This window comes from Jaculus jaculus, chromosome 8 (assembly GCF_020740685.1).
Source record: "Jaculus jaculus isolate mJacJac1 chromosome 8, mJacJac1.mat.Y.cur, whole genome shotgun sequence".
Taxonomy (NCBI): domain Eukaryota; kingdom Metazoa; phylum Chordata; class Mammalia; order Rodentia; family Dipodidae; genus Jaculus; species Jaculus jaculus.
Window position 1 is genome coordinate 128,312,056 of NC_059109.1, and position 23,835 is coordinate 128,335,890.

Genomic DNA, 23,835 nt, shown 5'->3' on the forward strand with positions numbered 1-23,835 from the left:
CAAGGCGGCCAAAGCCAAGGCCTTTGAGTGGGGTGGTGTGACAGAGCTGCCTCGCAAGCCCCAGGAAAACCCACAGCTGCTGCATAAGCTTCCAGAGCTGGACAAGCCAGCCACTGACCAGATTCTGTGATGATAAAGGAAGAAATGAGTGTGGAGACTACCACATCCCTCTACATTCCAGAGCGAGAAGATACAGCTGAGAATGAAGTGCTTGTGAGTCTTAGAAGTGTCCAAGAAAGCAAACCGGACAGCTCTCCTTCTCAAGGAGGGGCCATGCATTTAGACAACATAGAATTTTCTGGAAAAGCCAGGTTAGAGTCTGCAAAGCCTCTAAGCCCTGTAGCTGATCCTCCTGGCCAAGCAGCTGCGACACAACCCCTCGTGTGTGGTGTGTGTGAGAAGCGCTTTGTTTATAAATCTCAGTTTATCATCCACCAGCGCACACACACAGGACAGAGACCGTTTCAGTGTAATTTCTGCAAGAAGGGCTTCTTGCAGACCTCAGACCTCCGGGTGCACCAGCGCATCCACACGGGCGAGAGGCCCTACAAGTGCAAGATCTGCTACAAGACGTTTGCCCACAAGTCCACCCTCTTTGGCCACAAGAGGACCCACACGAGGGAGAAGCCGTACGAATGTGAGCACTGTAGCAAACATTTCAGTCACAAGGGGAACCTCAGTGTCCACCTCCGCATCCACACCAACTCCAGACCCTACCTGTGTAAGGCGTGCGGCGGAAAGTTCCGTCAGCAGGGAACCTTCAAACGGCATGTGCAGATACATTCAAAAATGACTTCTTGGGATGGAGAAATGGCTTAGTGGTTAAGGCGCTTGCCTGCAGTGCCAAAGGACGTAGGTTCCCCTCCCCAGTACCCAAGTAAGCCAGATGTACAAGGTAGTGCATGGATCTGGAGTTCATTTGCAGTGGCTGAGGCCCTGACACACACCCATTCTGTCTGTCTGTCTCTGTCAAATAAATAAATAAAATAAAAATTAAAAAAAAAAACAACTGAGGCTTAGAGTGAGGTGTGGTGGTACACGCCTTTAATCCCAGCATTTAGGAGGCAAAGGTAGGAGGATCGCTGTGAGTTTAAGGCTATTCTGAGACTGCATAGTGAAATCCAGGTCAGCCTGAGCTAGAGTGAGACCCTACCTTGGGAAAAAAAGAAAAAAGAAAGAAACTCAGCCTTGGACTGAGAAGCCCACTTAGAAGTTATAGAAACTTCTTGCAAAGCCTGATGGCATAGTACCCACATAAAGCCAGATGCACGGAGGTGTGAGTCTGGAGTTCATTTGCAGTGGCAAACGGCCCTGGCACTCCGGTAGTATCTCTCCCTCCTTCTCTCATAAATAAATAAATGGAAAAAAAAAAAAAAAAAAGCCCTCAGCTTCCTGTGCAGAGCCAAGGCTTGCTCTCCTGCCCCACCCCCACAGCCTTCAGGGCATACCAGTGCTTCCTCTGCACCTCTGGTGACACTGGGCATGTGACACAGCCTGCCCCCCACGGGCTGTCCGATGGCCCCTCAGCCTGACTTTCACAGACTCGCTGAATATCTTCTGCCCTCCTCATTCTTTCAGACAGACCTCCTCCGCCTTGGCTGCGGAGTTCCCATTCTCTGAAGTGCGGCACCAGCAGGTAAATTTGTGTCTTCCCATCACACCCACAGCCACAGAACTGAACATGGGAAGAAGTGAGTGAGTGACGATGCCTGCAAAACGGGCAGAAAGGCAGAGGGACAAGGCCCCTCGGACCTGGTGTTCAGAGCGCATTCACTCCTCCCAGGAGACCAGTGCCAGGGTATCATAACATGGCAAGCAAGGCGTGGGAGTGACGCTGGCTGAGAATAACCCAGCAGAAGGGACATCCTATAAGGACCCTTGAAGGGGGCTGACACGCCAGCGATCTCCACTAGACAGGCCTCCACGCCCTCCTGGATATGACGCAGGCGGCTAGCGTCTTCCTGATAGTCACATTTATTGAGCTCTTATTGTGTGTCCCTCACAGTGCTAACTACATTACAATTCTTTTTTTTTAATTTAATTTTTTAAAAAATTTATTTATTTGAGAGTGACAGACACAGAGAGAAAGACAGATAGAGGGGGAGAGAGAGAATGGGCGCGCCAGGGCCTCCAGCCTCTGCAAACGAACTCCAGACGCATGCGCCCCCTTGTGCATCTGGCTAACGTGGGACCTGGGGAACCAAGCCTCGAACCGGGGTCCTTAGGCTTCACAGGCAAGCGCTTAACCGCTAAGCCATCTCTCCAGCCCTACATTACAATTCTTAAAACATTTGTTTACTTACTTATTTGCAAGGAAAGAGGGAATGTATATGCCAGCGCATTTTGTTCCTGCAAACTCCACAGGCCTGTACCTCTTTGTGCATCTGGCTTTATGTGGGTATTAGAGAATCGTTAAGACACCTTCCCAGCCATCCTTCACAATTTTTTTGTTTGTTTGTTTTGTTTTGTTCTTTGAGGCAGGGTCTCACTCTAGTCTGGGCTGACCTGGAATTCACTAGGAAGTCTCAGGGTGGCCTTGAACTCACAGCAATCCTCCTATCTCTGCCTTCTGAGTGTTGTGATTAAAGACATGTGCCACCATGCCTGGCTTACAAATTTTTAAGAATATTTTATTTTTATGCATTTATTTAAGAAAGAGAGAGGAAGGAAGGAAGGAAGGAAGGAAGGAAGGAAGGAAGGAAGGAAGGAGGTCACAGATATAGAGATAGAGAGAATGGGTGCACCAGGGCCTCCAGCCACTGCAAACGAACTCCAGACACGTGCCACCTTGTGCATCTGGCTTATGTCTGGGTCCTTTGGCTTTACAGGAAAACGCCTTAACAACTAAGCCATCTCTCCAGGCCTACATTAAAATTTTAACCCAAGCACTTCGATCAAATGGGAATAAAGTGTTCCTTAGAAAGCTTGGAGATTTTTATGAATTCTCACCAGTCAAGGAAGTCATTAATAATAAGAACAAAAGTGAACCCAGTGAGTTTGTTCTGCTGACAGACTTCAGTAAGAGCCAGGCCGCCCACTCCTGAACCCTCCTGTGGGACCACAGTGAGGAAGCCATGAGGATGGCTGCAGTCAGAACCCAGAGCAGGGGCTGGGGCCAGAGCCTCCCTTTGTGACCCCCTCCTTGTAGAGCCATGCTGGGCAGGGAAGATTTCCTGATTTAATGTGGGAAAAGAAACACCAAGAGAGGAATTTAAAAGAAACACTAGCTGGGTATGGGTGGTGTATGCATTTAATCCCAGCACTTGGGAGGCAGAGGTAAGGGGATCACCTTAAGTTCAAGTCCAGCTTGGGACCACAAAGTGAGTTCCAGGTCAGCCTGGGCTTAGAGTGAAATACTATCTTGAAAAGACCAAAAACAAAAATAAAAAATTTTTTTAAAGAATTTAAGGTCAGATTCTGAAGGCCGGGTGTAGTGGTGCACACCTTTAATCCCAGGACTTGGGAGACAGAGGTAGGAGAATTGCTGTGAGTTCAAGGCCACCCTGAGACTCCATAGTGAATTCCAGGCCAGCCTGGGCTAGAGCAAAAAATAAAAAAAATAAAAAATAAAAAGAGACAATAAGCCGGGCGTGGTGGCGCACGCCTTTAATCCCAGCTCTCGGGAGGCAGAGGTAGGAGGATTGCCGTGAGTTCGCGGCCACCCTGAGACTCCATAGTAAATTCCAGGTCAGCCTGAGCTAAAGTGAAACCCTACCTCGAAAAGCCAATAAATAAATAAATAAAATAAAAAAGACGAGACAAGACCATCACCTGGAACCCCACGGACCAGCCAGCCTTACGAAGACGACAATGAATAGAGGCCCTGCCTCGAGCAAGGTGGGAGGTGGGGACCCGCATTCACAGCTGTCCTCTCACCTCCACACGCACACTGTGACACAAGCACGTGCACACATAAACACGCACACTCACACCAGAGAGAGAGAGAGAGATGGATGGCATACCTAAGGAACCACACCCAAGGCTGTCCTCGGGCCTCCTACCTACACGCACGCACACATATATGCCTGCACACGTATAGACACGCGCACACACAAATACAAAACAACAACAACAACAACACAGAGCCGGACTGGAGTGTGAGGTCAAGTGCTTGCCTACCATGTGCAAGGCTCTGGGTCCTGTCCCCAGCATCACGAGCAAAAAGCAGCGTGAAGGACATCCCAGAACACAGTGAGCGCTGTGGGGAACGGGGGAGGCAGGACCCCGAATGCACGGCTGGGGGGATGCGAGCCGTGCAGCTGCAGAGGGCAGAGGGATAGCCCCCCAAACACTGCAAGTGGTACTACCAGCTGGGCCTGGTGGCGCACGTCTCCAGACCCAGCACTCCGGGAGAATAGGAAGGAGGACAGCTGTGAGTTCAAGGGCAGCCTGGGGCTGGAGTGAGAACCGCCCCCCTCAACCTTAGAAAAAAGATAATAACTACCCTGTGAGCCAGTAATCTGCTTTGGGGTACAAACTACCTCCAGGGATTGGAAACAGAGATTGGAACGTCCGTGTTTGTAGCGGCATGAGTCACGGTACCCTAAAGGTGGAAGCCACCCTGACGTCATCAGCGGGCACACGGGTGAGCCAGACGTGGCACCGAGCACACACGGGAGCGTTATTCACCCTTGAACACGAAGCACTTTCTGCCACTTGCTGCCGGGTGGATGAACCTGGGGGACAGCCTAGATGAAACAACCTAGTGTTAGGTGGATGAGACAGGGAGGTGAAAAGGGAGGCAGCGAGGTTGAGGGAGGGGCAGCGGGATTCCCTGCTGAGGACAGAGTTCTGGTTTTGCAAGATGAGTCCTGGAGATGGATGGTGGTGACGGCTATCCAGTGGTGTCGAAGGACTCAATGCTGTTGGACTGTGCACTTAAAACTGATGACAACTGGGCTGAAGAGACGGCTCAGTGGTTAAGGCACTTGCCTGCAAAGCCAAAGGACCTCGGTTTGATTTCCTCAGGACCCACTTATGCCAGATGCACAAGGTGACACATGCATCTGGAGTTCTTTTGCAGTGGCTGAAGGTCCTGGTGTGCCCGTTCTCTCTCTCTCTCTCACTCTTGCTTTCCCTCTCTTGCTCTGTCTCTTCCTCTCTTTCAAATAAGTAAATATAAATAGTTTAAAAAATGATAGATAGGGCTGGAGAGATGGCTTAGTGGTTAAGCGCTGCCTGTGAAGCCTAAGGACACTGGTTCGAGGCTCAATTCCCCAGGACCCTCGTTAGCCAGATGCACAAGGGGGCGCACGCGTCTGGAGTTCGTTTGCAGAGGCTGGAGGCCCTGGCGCGCCCATTCTCTCTCTTTCTCTCTCTGTCTGTCACTCTCAGATAAATAAATAAAATAAACAAAAAAAAATTTAAATGATGGACAGAGTCTGAGGAACAACACTAGAGGTCATCCTCTGGCTTCCTCACACTTGCTCTCACACCTGAACACACACGAATACATACAAGTGTTCCCCAAAATACTATGTTATGTTGATTCACCACATTTTTTTAAAATTAAGAAGAAATTATATCCATGCCTTTTAGCAGGGCGGAGAGACCACAAACCTTGCCTTCTAATGGGAAGGTACCTGAAGGCCTGGCAGCCACACTGGACTCCCTCTGCACCGCTCACGGGCAGAGCAGCTTCTTCAAGCCTTAGGAAGCCAAGCTAGGCTTCAGGTGTGACCTTGGGCCTCAGAACAGTACCACAGTGAGAGAAGGTTGTGGAAAAGGCACTTGGAGTTCTAACAACTTTAGGTAACTTGGGGCAGCTCATCGACCTCCTTGGGCCTCTATTTTCCCATCTTTCCAAGTGAGGGGTTGGACTTAGAAGGTGTCCAGGAGTCACATCTAGCCCCAGATATATCTCCTTTGGCAATCACAAGATTTAAAACTGGACGCTGGGGAAATGGCTATGCGACCTGAGTTCAATCCCCAGCGCCACGTAAATGCTAGGTGAGTGTACAAGCCCCTCTGTAATCCCAGCATGAGGAGGTGGAGATGGGAATCCCCCAGGACATGCCGGCTAGCTAACCAGCTGAACCCCTGAACTCTGGGTTTAGTGAGAGACCCTGCCTCCAAAAACAAAGACCTCTGATGTCATCCTCTGCTCTGCACATGCACGCGTTTATGCACACTCATGTTATACACATGCACATACACACACACGTAAATGCATCCACACATAAGAACACACAAGGACAACAGACAGACACACACACACACACCTAGGAACATCCATTGGAAAGACTGGCCACCCTAGGCCATGTTGTTCAAGGTCCATGTCATCTGGAAGCACCCTTGGGTGGGGCCACTTTCCCACCCATGGGCCTGACCCCTCTCTGCCAGGGCCCTGTAGGCCTTTGCAAAGCTTGAACAACATGATGTCATTGATGACTGAGCTAAGTGACAGCTCAGGGTTCCGTGGGTGGAGATTTCTTTAGAAAACATGGGGGTTTTGATCATGGGACGCACTATTTCTGGGAGCTGTCTTTTCTCAGCCCTCTCCCCGAGATTTTACAGACTAATTCTCCAAACAAGGCGACCCCACAAGTGAGTCTCAAAATTCCTACTGTTACCCCGCGACTTGATTTCCAAGGAATTCCCAAGGGGAAAGAAAGCCAGCTGGAAGTGGATTCGTCTACCCTGCCTCGGGGACTTTCCACTGCTAACCGCCCTCTCGGCCCCATAGCAACACAAACTGAAAATGAAAATGCAAAACCCAAAATATCCTTAGAAAGGTCTAATAACTCTTCCTAACAATTACACAGGAGAGGTGTGACATCACACCCTCCTCTTCCTCCTAGCCATACTAACAGCCATCACAGGTGACTTTTAAAATATATATTTATTTATTTGAGAGAGACAGTGAGGGAGAGATAGAGAGAGAGAATGGGCATGCTAAGGCCTCTAGCCACTGCAAATAATTCCAGATGCATGCGCCACAATGTGTATCTGGCTTACGTGGGTACTGGAGAATCGAACCTGGGTCCTTAGGCTTCAAAGGCAAACACCTTAACTGCTAAGCCATCTCTTCAGCACATCACAGGTGACTTTTTTTCCCCCTGATTTTAAATATTTTATTACTGAAATGTCAAATACACACAAAAGTAGAAATGCAATGACCCTGCATGAACATGTCACTCCACTTTAGTCCTTATCAGTGTTTTGCCAGCCCGGGTGCCAGCTCTTTCATGTAGCTGAGGCTGGCCTTGAACTAGAAAACTTCCTGCCTCGACCTCTGGAGTGCCAGGATTACACATCCTCCTCACCATGCGTACCTTGCTGGATACTAATAAGCATATCCTATTTCATAAATATGCATTTCTTGGAGCTGGAGGGATGGCTCAGCGGTTAAGGCATTTGCCTGCAAAGCCAAAGAATCCCAGTTCGATTCTCCAGAACCCACGTGAGCCAGATGCACAAGGGGTTTGCAGGGCCTGGAGGCCCTGGGGCACACATATCTCCCTCTTTCTCTCACTGTCTCTCTTTGGCTCTTTCTCTCGCTCAAATAAATAAACAAAATATATTTAAAATATGTATTTCTTTAACACACAGGACAGCTAATAAGGTAACCACCTTGGCGCTGTCGCCCCTAAGGAACTTTGATTCTAAATAGGATCTAATACTTGGTCCAACTCCTCACTTCTTCCACTGTTCCCCAAATGTCTTCTTAGTTTTAATCCAGGGATGCCCACATGCTGAACTTCCTTGATATCTTTTTTGTTTGTTTGTTTTGTTTTTCGAGGTAGGGTCTCACTCTAGCCCAGGCTGACCTGGAATTCACTATGGTCTCAGGGTGGCCTCGAACTCACAGCGATCCTCCTACCTCTGCCTCCCAAGTGCTGGGATTAAAGGCATGTGCCACCACGCCTGGCCTCTTTGATATCTTTTGAGTATGCTGCAGAGGTGCCTCTTTTCTTTTCCTCTTCACACTACTCGGTTGATGAAACCAAGTCATTTTTTTTTTTTTTGAAAGTTTCACAATTTATTTATGTACAAAGAACTAGCATGATCTTTCACTGGATGTATGGTCTTGGAATAATCCATTCTAGAAAGTCACTTAGTCCACCTTTATGAATTATTTTAGAGAATTATAAATGATCTGGATATAACTGTCTTCTTCCTGATGGTGATATTCACATTTCCCATCTATTCCCAAAGTTCTTGATTTTAAAAAAAATTTTTGCCTGGAAGATATGATCTCTGGTTTCCCTACTTTGGTAGTTGCGACTCCAGGGCAGTGTCTTACTTCCACTTTCACTGCAGCAGGAGGGGACACAAATGGCCCTGATTACAGGGTCAAAGTAGATCAAAGGGCTCAGAAGTGGTCAGCTTGATGAATTCACTACAGAACCCTTCCACTATTAACATTTCTATCTATTGAAGATCATTTTCTTTTTTTTTATTTTTTTAATTGTTTATTTTTTATTTACTTATCTAAGAGCAGGAGACAGACAGAGAAAGAGGCAGATAGAGAGTGATTGAGAGAGAATGGGCACGCCAGGGCCTCCAGCCACTGCAAATGAACTCCAGACGCACGCGCCCCTTTGTGCATCTGGCTGATGTGGGTCCTGGAGAATCGAGCCTCGAACCGGGGTCCTTAGGCTTCACAGGCAAGTGCTTAACCGCTAAGCCATCTCTCCAGCCCTGAAGATCATTTTCTGAACCCATTATTCAATTAGTCCAGAAAACAGTACTTTTTTTTCTATCTTTTTTTTTTTTTTTCTTTCTGTGTTTACTAGTTGAACTTGGTTTTTGGTTTTCTTTTGTTTTTCAAGGTAGGGTCTTGCTCTAGCCCAGGCTGACCTGGACTATGTAGTCTCAGGCTGGCCTCGAACTCTGGGCCATCCTCCTCACGGGTGACTTTAATTAAGCCTTTACTGTGGGCCAGGCTTCTTTCAGACACCCTGTGTATTTTCTTAAACCCCCTCACCAACCCAAGGAGGTAGGCACCACCACAAACCCAACTTATAGAAGAAAAAAGGAACATGGGTCTTCTGAAGCCGTGGGGGGATAGCTGGGGGGCTTCAGATCTCTCCGCCTCTCTGGTGACCTCAGGACAAGTCATTTCTTCTCCCCAGACCTCATTTTTCTGTGAAATCCCCAAGTTGTATGGCATGATCATTAAGGTCTTAGCAGTTCATTATTCCTGAACGTGCTTCCGAAAACTCAGAGCACACACAGAATGAATTGGAAATGACGCTGCCTGTTATACAGGGTGTGCTTTAAAAGCCAATTAGCAAGGGCTGGAGAGGTGGCTTAGCGGTTAAGCACTTGCCTGTGAAGCCTAAGGACCCTGGTTCAAGGCTTGATTCCCCAGGACCCATGTTAGCCAGATGCACAAGGGGGCATATGCGTCTGGAGTTAGTTTGCAATGGCCGGAGGCCCTGGGCTGCCCATTCTCTCTCTCTGCCTCTTTCTCTATCTCTCTCTGTCAAATAAATAAAATTGAACAAAAAAAATTTCTAAGCCAATTAGCGAAGCTTGAAGCCAAACCTATGTGTATATAGTAAATTAATAGGCTACTTTTAGAGCCATTTTAGATTTATGGAAATATTGAAAGTGCAGACTCCCTTTCCCCTCATCTCTTGCCCTTCAGCTTCTCCATCTTACACATTTGGCTGTATGTGGGTGCTGGGGAATCGAACCCAGGCCAGCAGGCTTTGCATGCAAGCACCTTTAACTATGACCCATCTGTCCAAGACTCCTTCTTTTTTAAAAAAGATATTATTTATTTATTTATATTTATTTTCAAGCAGAGAGAGAGAGAGAGTGTGTATAGGTATAGCAGGATCTCTTGTCACTGCAAATGAACTACAGATGCGTATGCCACCTTCTGCATCCGGCTTTTTTGTTTTAGAGAGTAAGAGAGAGAATTAGCGTGCCAGGGCCTCAGCCACTGAAATCGCACGCCAAACGCTTACATCACCTCGTGGGCATGTATGACCTTGTGCCTCACCTTCGTGCGTCTGGCTTACGTGGGATCAGGAGGGAGTTCAGGCATGGGTCCTTAGGCTTCTCAGGCAAGTGCCTTAACCACTGAACCATCTCCCCAGCACTGGCTTTCCCCTGGGTACTTAGGGAATCAAACCTGCGCTAGTTTGATTTTATGTCCCCCAATAGACTCATGAGTTTATTAAAGTTTGCAGCCTGGGTTTATAACTGGAGAAGGTGTCACTGTGGGTGGATCCTGGGGTCCAGCCCTAAGGTGTTTCTGGGGGTGGATCTGAATTCCAGCCTAAGATATGCGGAGTGCTTGAGCCCTGCCTGGGCTCCTGGAGCGTGCTGGTATGTGGTGTGGTGCTGCCCGTGGTTTTTCTCTCTGTGGATTTGGCAAAGGGGTCCAGCTTCCTCTGCCATTGAGGAACTTCCCCTGGATCCGTAAGCCTGAAATAAATGCTGTTCCTCCCACAGACTATGTCTGGTCTGGAGGTTCACCCCAGCAGCATGGAGTTGAGAATGGCAAAACCCTTGGCAGTCTTTGCAAGCAAGCACATCTAACTGCTGAGTGAGCTCCCCAGCCCGTTCAGTCTCCCTCTTGAACTTCTTGCATTCCCGAGCTCCATTCTGTTAGGACTGAAGAGCCACTCTGGTACCTTGCTAACTAAACTCCACAGTTTAGACTGGGGCTACCTCCGTGTCACACGTTCTCAGGGCTGTAACCAAGGTATGACACGTTTCAGTGCCTCAAAAGCCCCAAGTTTCACCCACTTATCTCACTCTCTCTCTCCACAGGTGCCTGGCAACCAAGGGTTTGCTCACTGCCAACTGTACCTTTGGATGTTCTAGAATGCCCTGGCGGGTGAGCCACATAGAGGGCAGCCTGCTCACATAAGCCCAGCTCGCTCAGAGAACTGCTGCGGATTTTGTTCATGGATCTATAATACTTCCTTGGTTTTTTTTTTTTATTTTTTATTTTTTGGTTTTTCTGAGGCAGAGTTTCACTCTATCTCAGGCTGACCTGGAATTCACCATGCAGTCTCAGGGTGGCCTTACTTAAACTTACAACGATCCTCCTACCTCTGCCTCCTAAATGCTGGGATTAAAGGCATGCACCACCATGCCTGGCTTATTACTTCCTTTTTTTTAAATGCATCTGATGTGTTGGATGTTTGTGTGCAGGTGTGTATCTATGTATTTATGTGTGTACACATGCCTGTGGGGGCCATATGTCCCCCAAATGTTATTTCAGGCACTGTCTACTTTTTTGTTGTTGTTGTTGTTGTTTTGAGGTACAGTTTCACTCTACCCAGGCTGACCTGGAATTCACTATGTCATCTCAGGCTGGCCTCAAACTCACAGCAATCCTCCTGCCTCCTCGTTTGTTTGGTTTTTTTTTTTTTTGAGACTTTTTTTTTCACTCATTGGCTCGGATCTCCCAGGTAGACTAGATTGGCTGGCTAGTGAGCACCAGGGACCAGCCAGTCTCCGCCTCCCTAGCTGTGGGATTATAAGCATATGCTGCCATACCATACCAGTTTCTTTTATTTTTTCTTGTTTTGGTTTTTTGTGGTAAGGTCTCACTCTAGCCCAGGCTGACATCTCTTAAAGGGCATGTGTGTAATGTGTGTAAAAGGTCATGTAGGTACCTGGTCCTGGCACTCAGCACCGAGTTCTCCTGGTGCCCAGGGGTGGTGCCCATGACCAGCTTCCTGTGCCAGTCCCAGAGATGACACACTTGTTCCCTCTCTCGCTCGCTCACTCACTTTAAATACTTTTTGAAATTTACTTGAGAGAGAGAGAGAGGGAGAGAGAATGGGTGTGCCAGGGCCATTGCAAACAAACTCCAGACGCATGCTCTACCTTGTGCATCTAGCTTACATGGGTCCTAGGGAATCAAACCTGGGTCCTTTGGCTTTGTAGACAAGGGTCTTATCCACTAAGCCATCTCTCCAGCCCTCTCTCTCTTTTTAAAAATTATTTATTTGGACTGGAGAGATGGCTTAGCGGTTAAGCTCTTGCCTGTGAAGCCCAAGGACCCCAGTTGGAGGCTCAATTCCCTAGGACCCACGTTAGCCAGATAGATGCACAAGGGGGCGCATGCATCTGGAGTTCATTTGCAGTGGCTGGAGGTCCTGGCACACCTATTCTCTCTCTCTCTCTCTCTTCCTCTTTCTCTCTCTGTCTGTTGCCCTTAAATAAAAATAAACAAAAAATTTTTAAATTATTTATTTATTTATTTGAGAGAGAGTGAGAGAATGGTCACATCAGGGCCTCCAGCCTCTGCAAAAGAACTCTGGAAGCATGTGCCACCTGGTGCATCAGGCTTTATGTGAGTCCTGGGGAATTTAACCCTAGTTGTTAGGCTTTGCAGGCAAAGCACCTTAACTGCTGATCCATCTCTCCAGCCCTCTCTGTGTCTTTAATTTCAGGGGGGTTTTTGTCTTGTTTTTGTTTTGTTTTGTTTTGTTTTGTTTGTTTTTTGGTAGGGTCCACTAGCCCAGGCTGACCTGGAATTCACTATGTAGTCTCAGGGTGGCCTTGAACTCACGGTGATCCTCCTACCTCTGCCTCCCGAGGGCTGGGATTAAAGGCGTGCGCCACCACGCTGGGCTCCCTGTCCATTTTCTATGTACCAGGCACTGAGAAGAACCCCCCTGGCCTAGAGAAAACGTAATTGAACCTTTCTGACAAGCCCAAAATTCTAAAGTTGAGAAAATTGGAAGCAGAAGCCCAGAGAATCTGAGGACAAAGGCTTTTCATGACAGAGCTCTGAAAGCGAGAGCCAAGTCATACCCTTGCTGCCAAGGTGGCCCCTGCCCACCTCCATTCTTTTCCTCCCATCTGGGATGACATACAGTGTCCGGCCTCTTTGGTTGGCTGGTTGTCTTTTCTCTGAGCAGCTGGGTGGATCTATTCGCATGGAGAGATTTTGCTTCTTTAAGAGACACGCGGGGAGAAGGGACCGCTCCAGTTGTCACGCTACAAACTGTTGTCACGTACACTCTGGTTCCTGAAAGGACATCCGTGGAGTGCACCCCTGACCCTGGGATGGGGTCAGAGACATCGATGTCCCTTGTTTCCTTGAGATGCTACGGTGGCCTTCTCGCCCGTGGAACTGTGGAGTCCAAATATCCCAGCATGCTGCCGATGCTGGTTTCTAGACTTCTGGCTTTTTCTGCTGCTGGCTGGGAGCCATCCCACAGGAAGCAAGACCACCCCCGACTTCCTGATCGCCACAGCAGTCGCCTGCAGAGGTGTGTGGCTTTTCCAGGCCAGCTGCTCTGTTCTCCTGCTCGGGTCAAGCTGCTTTGCCCAAGTGCAGCATCGGTCACCGGGGATTTACTAGCTTAAAAATAAAGAGGATCCGATTGCAAGCCAGAGCTCCAGTCCTCTCCTGGGTACAGGAGCCACAGTTAGGAAACTGGTAAGAGCCTCATAGAACAATGAAGCTTCTCAGAACCCCAAAGGCAAGAGCCCAGCACCAAAGATACAAAAAGTTGGGGGTCAGGGTTCCCCAGGACTTGGCCCAGGCAGGACCTTCAGCCTGAAATCACCCCCACCTCCCATTAGAACAGTGGTTAAATTCAGTCTTGGGAAGCCCATGACTCAGGTTTTGCTGGGCATGGTGGCACGAGCCTTTTTTTTTTTTTAATTTTTTTTTTTAATTTATTGACTTGAGAGTGACAGAGAGAGAAAGAGGCAGATAGAGAGAGAGAGAGAGAGAGAGAGAATGGGCACGCCAGGACTTCCAGCCACTGCAAACGAACTCCAGATGCATGCGCCCCCTTGTGCATCTGGCTAACATGGGTCCTGGGGAATCGAGCCTTGAACCGGGGTCCTTAGACTTCACAGGCAAGCGCTTAACCGCTAAGTCATCTCTCCAGCCCGGCACGAGCCTTTAATCCCAGCACTTGGGAGGCAGAGGTAGGTGGATAGCCATGAGTTCAAGGCCACCCTGAAGTACATAGTGAATTCCATGTCAGCCTGGGCCAGAGAGTGAGACTCTACCTTGGAAAAAAAAAAGGCATGACCCGGGTTCAAATCCTGGTTCATCTTCTTATCAGCACTGTGACCTTTGGTTTAGTGGTTTCACTTCTGTGAACCTCAGTTTCCCCATCTGCAAAACTAATGTACTGCCAGGCCTTATTCCCCGAGGCCCTGATGAGGGTTAACTGCCTTAACAGTCATTGGAGCAATGCCTGGTACAAAACAAGTATGCAATAATACTAGCTGTTATTTCATTATTCATGGATTCATTTATTTACTAGGTTTCTATTTGTCTAGAATATCTCCCAGAAGGGTAGAGACTCAATGGTCCTGTTCCCAGTGGAGCCCCCCATCACTGTACTGTGTCTAACATAATGGGTCTTCCATCAGTAGCCACTGGAGGGATGAGTGAATTAATGAGTGAACATATGAATGAACGGATGGATGGGTGAATGAATGAAATAAGCCAATTCCCTGTCCTAGTCTCAGTTTATTATTTGCGAGGTGAATTCATTTTAATTTCATTCCCTTCCATGGCTTCCTAACCCATAGTGACCCAATGTCACTGCTTTTTGCAACTAGAAGAAAAAATAATAAAAAAAAATGTATAAACCCTGATTCAAAATGGCCTGGATGTGGAAACTCCCAAGATACCCTTCACTAGGTGAAGAGAGAAACATTCTGTGGGACAGCAAGACAATGTGCTGCCATTCAGTGTTGGCAAAAGAAGCGCCCACAGTGGCAGTGCCTGCCTGTAATCCCAGCACTTGGGAGGTGGAGGCAGGAAGACCATGAAGTTCAGGCCAGTCACAGCTATATAATGAGTAGGAAGCCAGCCTGAACTATATGAGTTCCTCTCAAACACACATACAGAGAGAGATTAAAACGTTTGTGTTTCTTATTTTTAAATAATTTTATTTATTTATTTGAGAGAGAGAGAGCGTGGGCACACCAGGGCCTCCTGCCACTGCAAACAAACTCCAGACACTTCTGCCACTTTGTGTGTCTGGCTCTAAGTGGGAAATTTAACCTCAGGCCAGCAGGTTTTGCAAGCAAGCACCTTGACTGAGCCATCTCCCCAGCCCTAAAACTTTTCTTTTAAAAAAAAATTTTTTTGTTATTTTTATTTATTTATTTGAGAGCAACAGACAGAGAGAGAAAGAGGCAGGGAGACAGAGAGAGAGAGAGAAGGCGCATCAGGGCCTCCAGCCATTGCAGACAAACTCCAGATGCATGCGCCCCCTTGTGCATCTGATTTACGTGGGTCCTGGAGAATCGAGCCTTGAATGGAGATCCTTAAGCTTCTCAGGCAAGCACTTAACCACTAAGCCATCTCTCCAGCCCCAATTTTTCTTTTTTTAAAAAATATTTCATTTATATGCTTATTTGGAGAATGAGTGTACCAGGGCCTTTAGTCACTGCAAACAAACTCCAGACTCATGTTCCACCTTGTGCATTTGGCTTACATGTGTACTGGGGAATCAAACCTGGGTCCTTAGGCATCACAGGCAAGTGCCTTAAGTGCTAAGCCATCTCTCCAGGCCCCCTAAAACTTTTCTCTTTCCAAAGACACATCCAGAAAGTGAGAAGACAAGAATGGGAGAAAATATTGCAAACCACACACGTGACGGAGAGCCTGCACCCAGGATAAGTTGGGAACACTTAGGAAGAGAATCAAGACACAAAGCAACAGGAGGGCGGGGAGAGGAATTGAGCAGATATTTCTCCCAAGAAGGGACATGAATGGCAAGAGACACATTAGAGAAGATGGACATCATTAGTCACCAGGAAAAAACAATCAAGGGTTGGAGAGATTGCTCAGTGGCTAAGGCACTTGCCCGCAAGGCCTATGGACCCAGGTTTGATTCTTCAATATTCATGTATAAAGCCAGATACTCAAGGTGGAACATGCATCTGGTGTTTGCAGTGGCTGGAGGCCCTGGAGTGTTTTCTCTCTCTCTCTCTCTCTCTCTCTCCCCCTCTCCCTCTCTCTCCCTCTCAAATAAATATTTAAAAAAGAAAGAATAACCAGGTATGGTGACACACACCTTTAATCCCAGCACTTGGGAGGCAGAGGTAGGAGGATCACCATGAGTTCAAGGCCTGATACTACAGCCTGGGTTAAAGTGAGACCCTATCTTGAAAAAACAAACTAAAATAAAGGAAAAGCTAAATAAATTTTGAAAACTAAATTAAATTAAAAGAGGGGCTGGAGAGATGGCTTATCTGTTAAGGTGCAAAGCCTAAGGATCCCCATTCGATTCCCCACTACCCGTGTAAGCCCAATGCACATGGTGGTGCACGCTTCTGGAGTTTGTTCGCGCTGGCTAGAAGTCCTGGCGTGTTCATTCTCTTGCTCTTTATCTTCTTCTTTCTCTCTCTCTCTCTCTCTCTCTCTCTCTCTCTCTCTTGCTCTTGCTCTCCCTCTCTGAAAGAAAGAAAGAAAGAAAGAAAGAAAGAAAGAAAGAAAGAAAGAAAGAAAGAAAGAAAGAAAGAAAGAAAGAAGGAAGGAAGGAAAGAGAGAAAGAAAGAAAGAGAAAGGAAGGAAGGAAGGAAGAAAAAGGAAGGAAGGGAGAGAAGGCAGTCAAGGCTGCAGGGGATGGCCTTCCTGGCACTGCTATGGCTAAAGTAAGAAGCAGACAGCTGTTAGGTGCTGATGTTGCTGGGGGGAGTTAGAGTCCATGACTGGGGAAAAGCTCAGTGACGCAGCCACTATCAGGCATTGGCCTGGTAATTGCTCAAAATGTTCTTCACAGGGCTCCCAAGCAGCAGTTCTACCTGGACCGGGCCCCAAAGAAGCACAAATGCACGTCCACCCAGAAACTTGCCCACGAAGGCTCATGACAGCTTTACCCAGGAGAGCCCTAAGCTAGAAGTGACCCAAGGGCCCGTCAGCCAATGGCTGGTTAAACAAAAGGACCAATAACGAGGAAGGCTCTTCGGCTGTGAAGTGGTTTGAAGTACTGACACGTGCAACAACACGAGTGGCCCGTGACAACGTTCATGGGCAGTCCGCTCATAAACCCAGATGCACAAAGCGGTATATGTGCCTGGAGCTTATTTGCAGTGGCAAGAGGCTCTGGTGTGTCCATACTCTCTTTCTCTCTCATACACAATTTGAGCAAAAACACAATGGAGCTTGCAAGATGGCTCAGTAGTTAAAAGTTCTTCCTAACAAAGTCTGCCAGCCTAGACTGGCCTAGGTTTGATTCCCCCGTACCCATGTAAAGCCAGATGCACAAAGTGGTGCTTATGTCTAGAGTTCCTTTGCAGCAGCAAGTCCCTGGTACTTCCATTCCTCTCTCTCTCTTTCTTTCTCTCTCTCTCTTTATCTTCACAAATAAATAAGTAAAAATATTATAAAATTTTTAAAAACTGGGCTGGGGAGGACTGGAGAGATGGCTTAGTGGTTAAGGCACTTGCCTGAGAAGTCTAAAAATGCATGTTTGAATCTCCAGGTCCCACATAGCCAAACATACAGTGACACAACCATGCAATGTCACTTATGTGCAGAAGGGGATGCACAGGTCTGGAGTTCGTTCACAGCAGCTGAAAGGCCCTGGAGTGCCCATTCTCTCTCTGTCTCTCTCTCTCTCTTCCTGTCTCTCTTTCAAAAATAATAACAATAATAATAAAATTGGGCTAGAGAGATGCTCCACAGTTAAAGTTAAAGGCACTTGCTTGCAAAGCCTAATGGCCTGAGTTTGATTCCCCAGTACCCACATAAAGCCAGATGCACAAAGCGGTGCGTGTGTCTGAAGTTCATTTGCAGTGGCGCTAGATCCGGGCACACCCATTCTCATTCTTTCTCTCTTTCTGAGTGCAAATATGTAAACAAAAAGATTTTTGCCAGGCATGGTGACGCACACCTTTAATCCCAGCACTCAGGAGGCAGAAGTAGGAGGATCACCGTAAGTTCAAGGCCACCCTGAGGTTACATAGTGAATACCAGGTCAACCTGAGCTAGAGTGAAACCCTACCTCGAAAAACCAAAAAAAAAAAAGACTTTTAAAGCTGGTCACACAACTTTAATCACAGCACTTAGAAGGCAGAGGTAGGAGGATCACTGCTAAGTTCAAAGCCAGCCTGAGACTACATAGTGAATTCCAGGTCAGACTAGGCTAGAGTGAAACCCTGCTTCTCAAAAAACTAAAAAATATACTTTTTTAATTAAAAAAAAAAATTGGAAGGGGGCAGGCTGGAGAGATGGCTTAGTAGTTAAGGCACTTGCCTGTGAAGCCTAAGGACACAGGTTCCATTACCCAGTACCCACATAAACCAGATACACAAGGTGGTGCCTGCATCTGGAGTTCATTTGCAGTGGCTCAAGGCCCTGCCATGCCCATTCTCTTTAAAAAAAAAAAAAAAATTTAATAAATAAAAGCCAGGCCTGGTGGCATATGCCTTTAATCCCAGCACTCGGGAGGCAGAAGTAGGAGGATTGCCATGAGTTCAAGGTCACCGTGAGACTACAGAGTGAATTCCAGGTCAGCCTGGGCCAGAGTGAGACCCTACCTGGAAAAACCAAAAATAATTTTTTTTCATTTGTAAATCATGATGATTCTATGTACATGAGTGCCACCGGAGAGGCAAATGCTCAATGACAGAAAGTAAATCAACCAGCCTAGAGCTGAGGGAGGAGGGAGGGGAACAGGGAGGGGAGGAGTGACTGCTAATGGACCTGAAGCTGCTTGGTGGGTGATGAAAGCGTTCTAAAATTAGACTATGGTGATGGTTCCGTGAGTCTGTGAGAAGCCACTGGACAGTGCTCTTTTTAAAAGAGTGAATTTGAGCTGGAAAGGTGGCTTGGAGGCTGAAAACACTTTCTGTGCAAGCATGTCAACCTGAGTTTGGATTCCCCAGAACCCACTAAAGCCAGATGCAATTGCACATATCTGGCATCTCAGGGCTACTTCAGTGAGGTGAGAGGCAGAGGCGGGATTCCAAGAACCTCCCCCGGGGCCAGCTAGCCCAACTGCAGTGGCAAACAAGAGAGCCCTCTGACCTCCACACGTGCTCCATGGTGTGTACACACATGAATATGCACACACACACACAAAGATTTTTTTAAGTGAAAACAAAACAAAAATGTGAAAATAAAGCTGGGCGTGGTGGTGCACGTCTTTAATCCCAGCACTCAGGAGGCAGAGGTAGGAGGATCACCGTGAGTTTGAGGCCACCCTGAGACTCCATAGTGAATTCCAGGTCAGCCTGGGCTAGAGTGAGAACCTACCTCAAAATAATAAGAAGGAGGAGAAGTTAACATGGCTGCAGAGATGGTTCAGTGGTTAAGGCGCTTGCCTGCAAAGCCTGACCACCTGGGCTCGACTCCCCAGTACCCACATAAAGCCAGATGCAGAAAGTGGGGCATGCATCTGGAACTTGTTTGCAGGTGGCTGGAAGCCCTGGTGTGCCTATTCTCTCCATCTTTCTATCTCTCTTTCTCTTTGCTTGCAAATAAATAAATAAAAATAATAAAGCATTTATAAATCATATATCTTATAAAGAATTTGTGTCTAGAAAATATTAAAAATAAGTAAGTTAATAAAGAAAGCAGCTTTTAGGCACAGACGGAAGGGCATTGCTGGATGTGTCAGCAACACGCATGGAAACTTCCAGATGAACGGGGGAAAGTATCATGCTGCAGTATTTTCTACTGTGACAAATAAGCAGTCATGGCAGAGAAGCTTCACCCCCTCAGTGGAAACTGTCCAGGGTCCATGGTCCACTGTGACTAAAAATGTCAGATGCTGGGCTGGAGAGATGGCTTAGTGGTTAAAGAGCTTGCCTGGAAAGCCTAAAAACCCTGGTTCTATTCCCCAGTAACCCACGTAAGTCAGATGCACAAGGTGACACATGCATTTGGAATGTGTTTGGAGTGGCTAGAACTCCTGGTGCACCCATTCTCTCTCTGCATCTGCCTCGTTCTGTCTCTCCAATAAATGAATAAATAAAATACTTTAAAAAAGAAAAAAAAAAAAGAAAGCAGCTTTTTAAAAGGACAAAAAGCAGAAGAGTCATAGAAACCATCTGTCAGGTGAACCTGAAAGCAAATTTATGAAAAGCAATAGTTGAGGCTAGACATAGTGGCGCACACCTTTAATCCCAGCACTGGGGAGGCAGAGGTAGGAGGATCGCTGTGAATTCGAGGCCACCCTGAGACTCCATAGTGAATTCCAGGTCAGCCGGGCTACAGCGAGACCCTACCCTGAAAAAAACAAAAAAAACGGAAAAAAAAAAAATAGGAACATTTGAAAAAAACAGCAGAGGAATTAGTACACAACTGAACTTCTGTGTGCGTGTTACACACGCATGGATGTGTTTGTGTGCATGTGTATGAGGGTGCATGTAGCGGCCAGAGGTTAACGTCACCACTCTCCACCTGAATTTTTGAGACAGGGTCCCTCGCAGAACCTGGAGCTCATCATTTGACACAGACTGGCCAGCCAGCTTGGGGTTGGCGGTGGGGGAGGGGACTTACAGGAGTCTGCTGCCACACCTGACGTCATGGATGCTGGGCATCTGAACTCCTGGTCCTCTCACTTAACCCACTGAGCAACCTCCCCGGCCCCCCTCCCCTGATTTTATTATAGGAAACACTTAAATCTACAGCCAAGTGGAGGGACGCACAAGACAGGCCTCCGCGTCTCCGCTGCCCGGCCCAGCAGCAACCCGCTCACAGCCCATCTGGTTTTAGCTAGATTCCTACTCACTCTCTCATGCTGAGTTTTTTGAAACAAATCCCAGAACAATGCCATCCCATGACTGCAGGATGTTGTAAGAACATTGTCCCCATGCCCCACGCCTTCTTCATGATGACCTATGGGCAGATTTTTATTTGAACATCCGCACTGGGCAAAAGATGTTTCCCCACCCCCACCCCCTCAGTGACAGACCCCTTTCCTCTGCTTAGGTCACACACTTTGTAAGTGATCACGGCTCCATTTTTGCTACTGCAGCTAGGATGCTCAGAGTCGAGTTGGTGGCTGGATACCTTAAAGAGCCTAACAGCAAGTAGCTTATTTCAAGCTGGGCGTGGTGGCGCACGCCTTTAATCCCAGCACTCGGGAGGCAGAGGTAGGAGGATCGCCATGAGTTCGAGGCCACCCTGAGAGTCCATAGTGAATTCCAGGTCAGCCTGGGCTAGAGTGACACCCTACCTCGAAAACCAAAAACAAAAAAATAGTAGTTTATTTCACTTTCTTGCCTGCAGCAGACATGACTAGTGGTCTACTTGTTACCTGTTCTCCCTTATTTCTTAGTAACCAAACCCCGATTTTTAAAATATATTTATTACTTATTTATTCGAGAAAGAGAGAGAGAGAGCGCACACATGGTTGTACTAGGGCCCCTTGCTGCTGCGAACAAACTCCTTATGCATGTACCACTTTGTGCATCTGGCTTTACATGGGTACTGGGGAATCGAACTCAGGCCAGTAGGCTTTGCAAGCTAGAATCTTTTTTTAAATTTTTTTTGTTTATTTTTATTTATTTATTTGAGAGTGACAGAGAGAAAGAAACAGATAGAGAGATAGAGAGAATGGGCACACCAGGGCCTCCAGCCACTGCAAACAAACTCCAGATGCGTGTGCTCCCTTGTGCATCTGGCTAACGTGGGTCCTGGGGAATCAAGCCTTGAACTGAGGTCTTTAGGCTTCACAGGCAAATACTTAACTGCTAAGCCATCCATCCAGCCTGCAAGAATCTTCTTGATCACTGAGAGTTGCAGTCAGGTTCGCATTGCTGCTAAAAATCACCCAACCAAAAGCAGCTTGTGGGAAAAAGAGGTTTATTTTGGCTTACAGGCTCAAGGGGAAGCTCCACAATGGCAGGGGGAAATGATGGCATGAGCAGAGAGTGGACATCACCCCTTGGCCAACATAAGGTGGACAACAGGAACAAGAGAGTGTGCCAAAGGTGGCATGGGGAAACTGGCTATAACACCCATAAGCCCTGCTCCCAACAATATACCACCTCCAGGAGGCATTAATTCCCAAATCTCCATCAGCTGGGAACCTAGCATTCAGAACACCTGAATCAAAACACCACACGGAGCTATCTCCCCAGCCCCAAAGTCTTATTTTATTTGGAGGGACTTAAAATATTAAAAAGTTGTAGGGTGCTCCCTTCTGCCAGCTGCCACGAGCGAGAGCTTCCGCCCCAGGAAAAGGAGAAGGAATGGCAATGAAGAGGACACCCACCTTCCCCCCCTGACCAAGAGGAGTAGTCGAAGCCCTGTCTTTCAGGAGTCCTGGGACACCGAGTCTTCCAGCAGTGATGGTGGGGGGAGCAGCAGCAGCAACATCAGCAGTCCGGACAGGGCCAGCGGGTCAGAGGGCAGCTTGAGCCAGGTCATCCCCAGATCCAGCCCAGCACTCCTCAGCTGGTGCCCGAGCAGTCTGCCTGTGCCAAGGCCCATACTTCTGCATCAATCAGACCCAGAAGGAGGTCCACTTTCACAGCCTCCAGTACTGAGGACGACATGATGCCGGCAGCTCCTTGCCTTCTGTGAAGGGACAGCACTGTGCAGATCCTGAATCTTGACTTACAATTGGTTATTAAACATTGCACACAAAAATGCCTGTTGGCTTCCAGGCTATATTTGAAAGAACAGGCTGACAGGCAGTTGTTTACTTGTGGTTTTGCTGCACTATTGCAATTTCAAAGGGGCTTTGGAGCAATTTTTTTTTATAGATTCTTAGGAGGGAGGGCATCAGATCCATGTCAAGGTAGCGCATGTCTGTGGAGGTCTCATCTGTGTGTTGTATCCATAGTGTGTCTGGTGCAGACTGATTTCCCAATCTGTTAATTAGAAATTCTACTTTCTGTAAAAGGACCTTTTAAAAATGTGGGATCTTCAATTTTTTTAACTCAATAAACTAGTAAAAAGTAAAAAAAAAAAAAAAAAAGTTGTATATTCAACCTCCTTTGCAGATAGTGCTAAATCCTAATCAATCATATATACATACATACATACAATATATAAAAACTTTTATTGTTTTCTTTTTGACGTAGGGTTTCACTCAGCTCAGGCTGACCTGGAATTCACTACGTAGTCTCAGAGTGGCCTTGAACTCACAGTGATCCTCATACCTTTGCCTCCAGAGTACTGGGATTATGGGCATGCGCCACCATGGCGGGCCTCGGAGACAGAAACTTCAAAGAGGTTCCTTAAAGAAAGTTGGGATTGGTCTGGGAAGATGCTCAGTGGTTAGAAAGGCTTGCTATACAGGCCTGACATTGGAGTTTGAATCCCCAGAACCCACCTAAAGCTGCACATAGAGACGCACGCATCTATCATCCCAACACGCCTACAGCAAATGGGGTGGAGTCAGGGGAATCCCACCGCTCGCGGGCCAGCTGGTGGCCAGCAAGACAGTCCCAGTCTCACAAGGTGAAAGGTGAGGACAGACACCCTGAGATTGTCCTCTGAGCACCACATGCATGCCATGGCACAAGCAGCTATAAATACACACATATCATACACAAGAGAAAGAAGGAAGGAAGGAAGGAAGGAAGGAAGGAAGGAAGGAAGGAAGGAAGGAAGGAAGGAAGGAAGGAAGGAGCTGAGGTTTCAAGGGCATTTCTTCTTGTTGCCAGAAATATGGCTGCAATTGCCAGAGCGCCTATAGTCATACTGTAGCATGGGGTGACCTCAATCATGGACACTACATTCTGAAGATAAAAAACCAGGATACTAGAAGGCAAGTTTACCCTGAGTTATGTGCTGCTATTATACTTCCTCCCTCCAGATTTCATTCATACAAGAGAAAAATAAGCATCTATGGTGTTCAGGCCACTGTTACTTCTAGTTTTTTGTTTGCTTTTGTTTTTCGAGATAGCATCTTTTTTTTTAAATTTTTTTTGTTTATTTTATTTATTTATTTGAGAGCTACAGACAGAGAAAGA

General features: G+C 47.2%; 1 pseudogene; it reads left to right on the top strand.

Annotated features, from left to right (window-relative positions):
• Positions 1-129: 129 nt before the first annotated feature.
• Positions 130-22,470, top strand: LOC123462903 (annotated as a pseudogene).
• Positions 22,471-23,835: the final 1,365 nt, after the last annotated feature.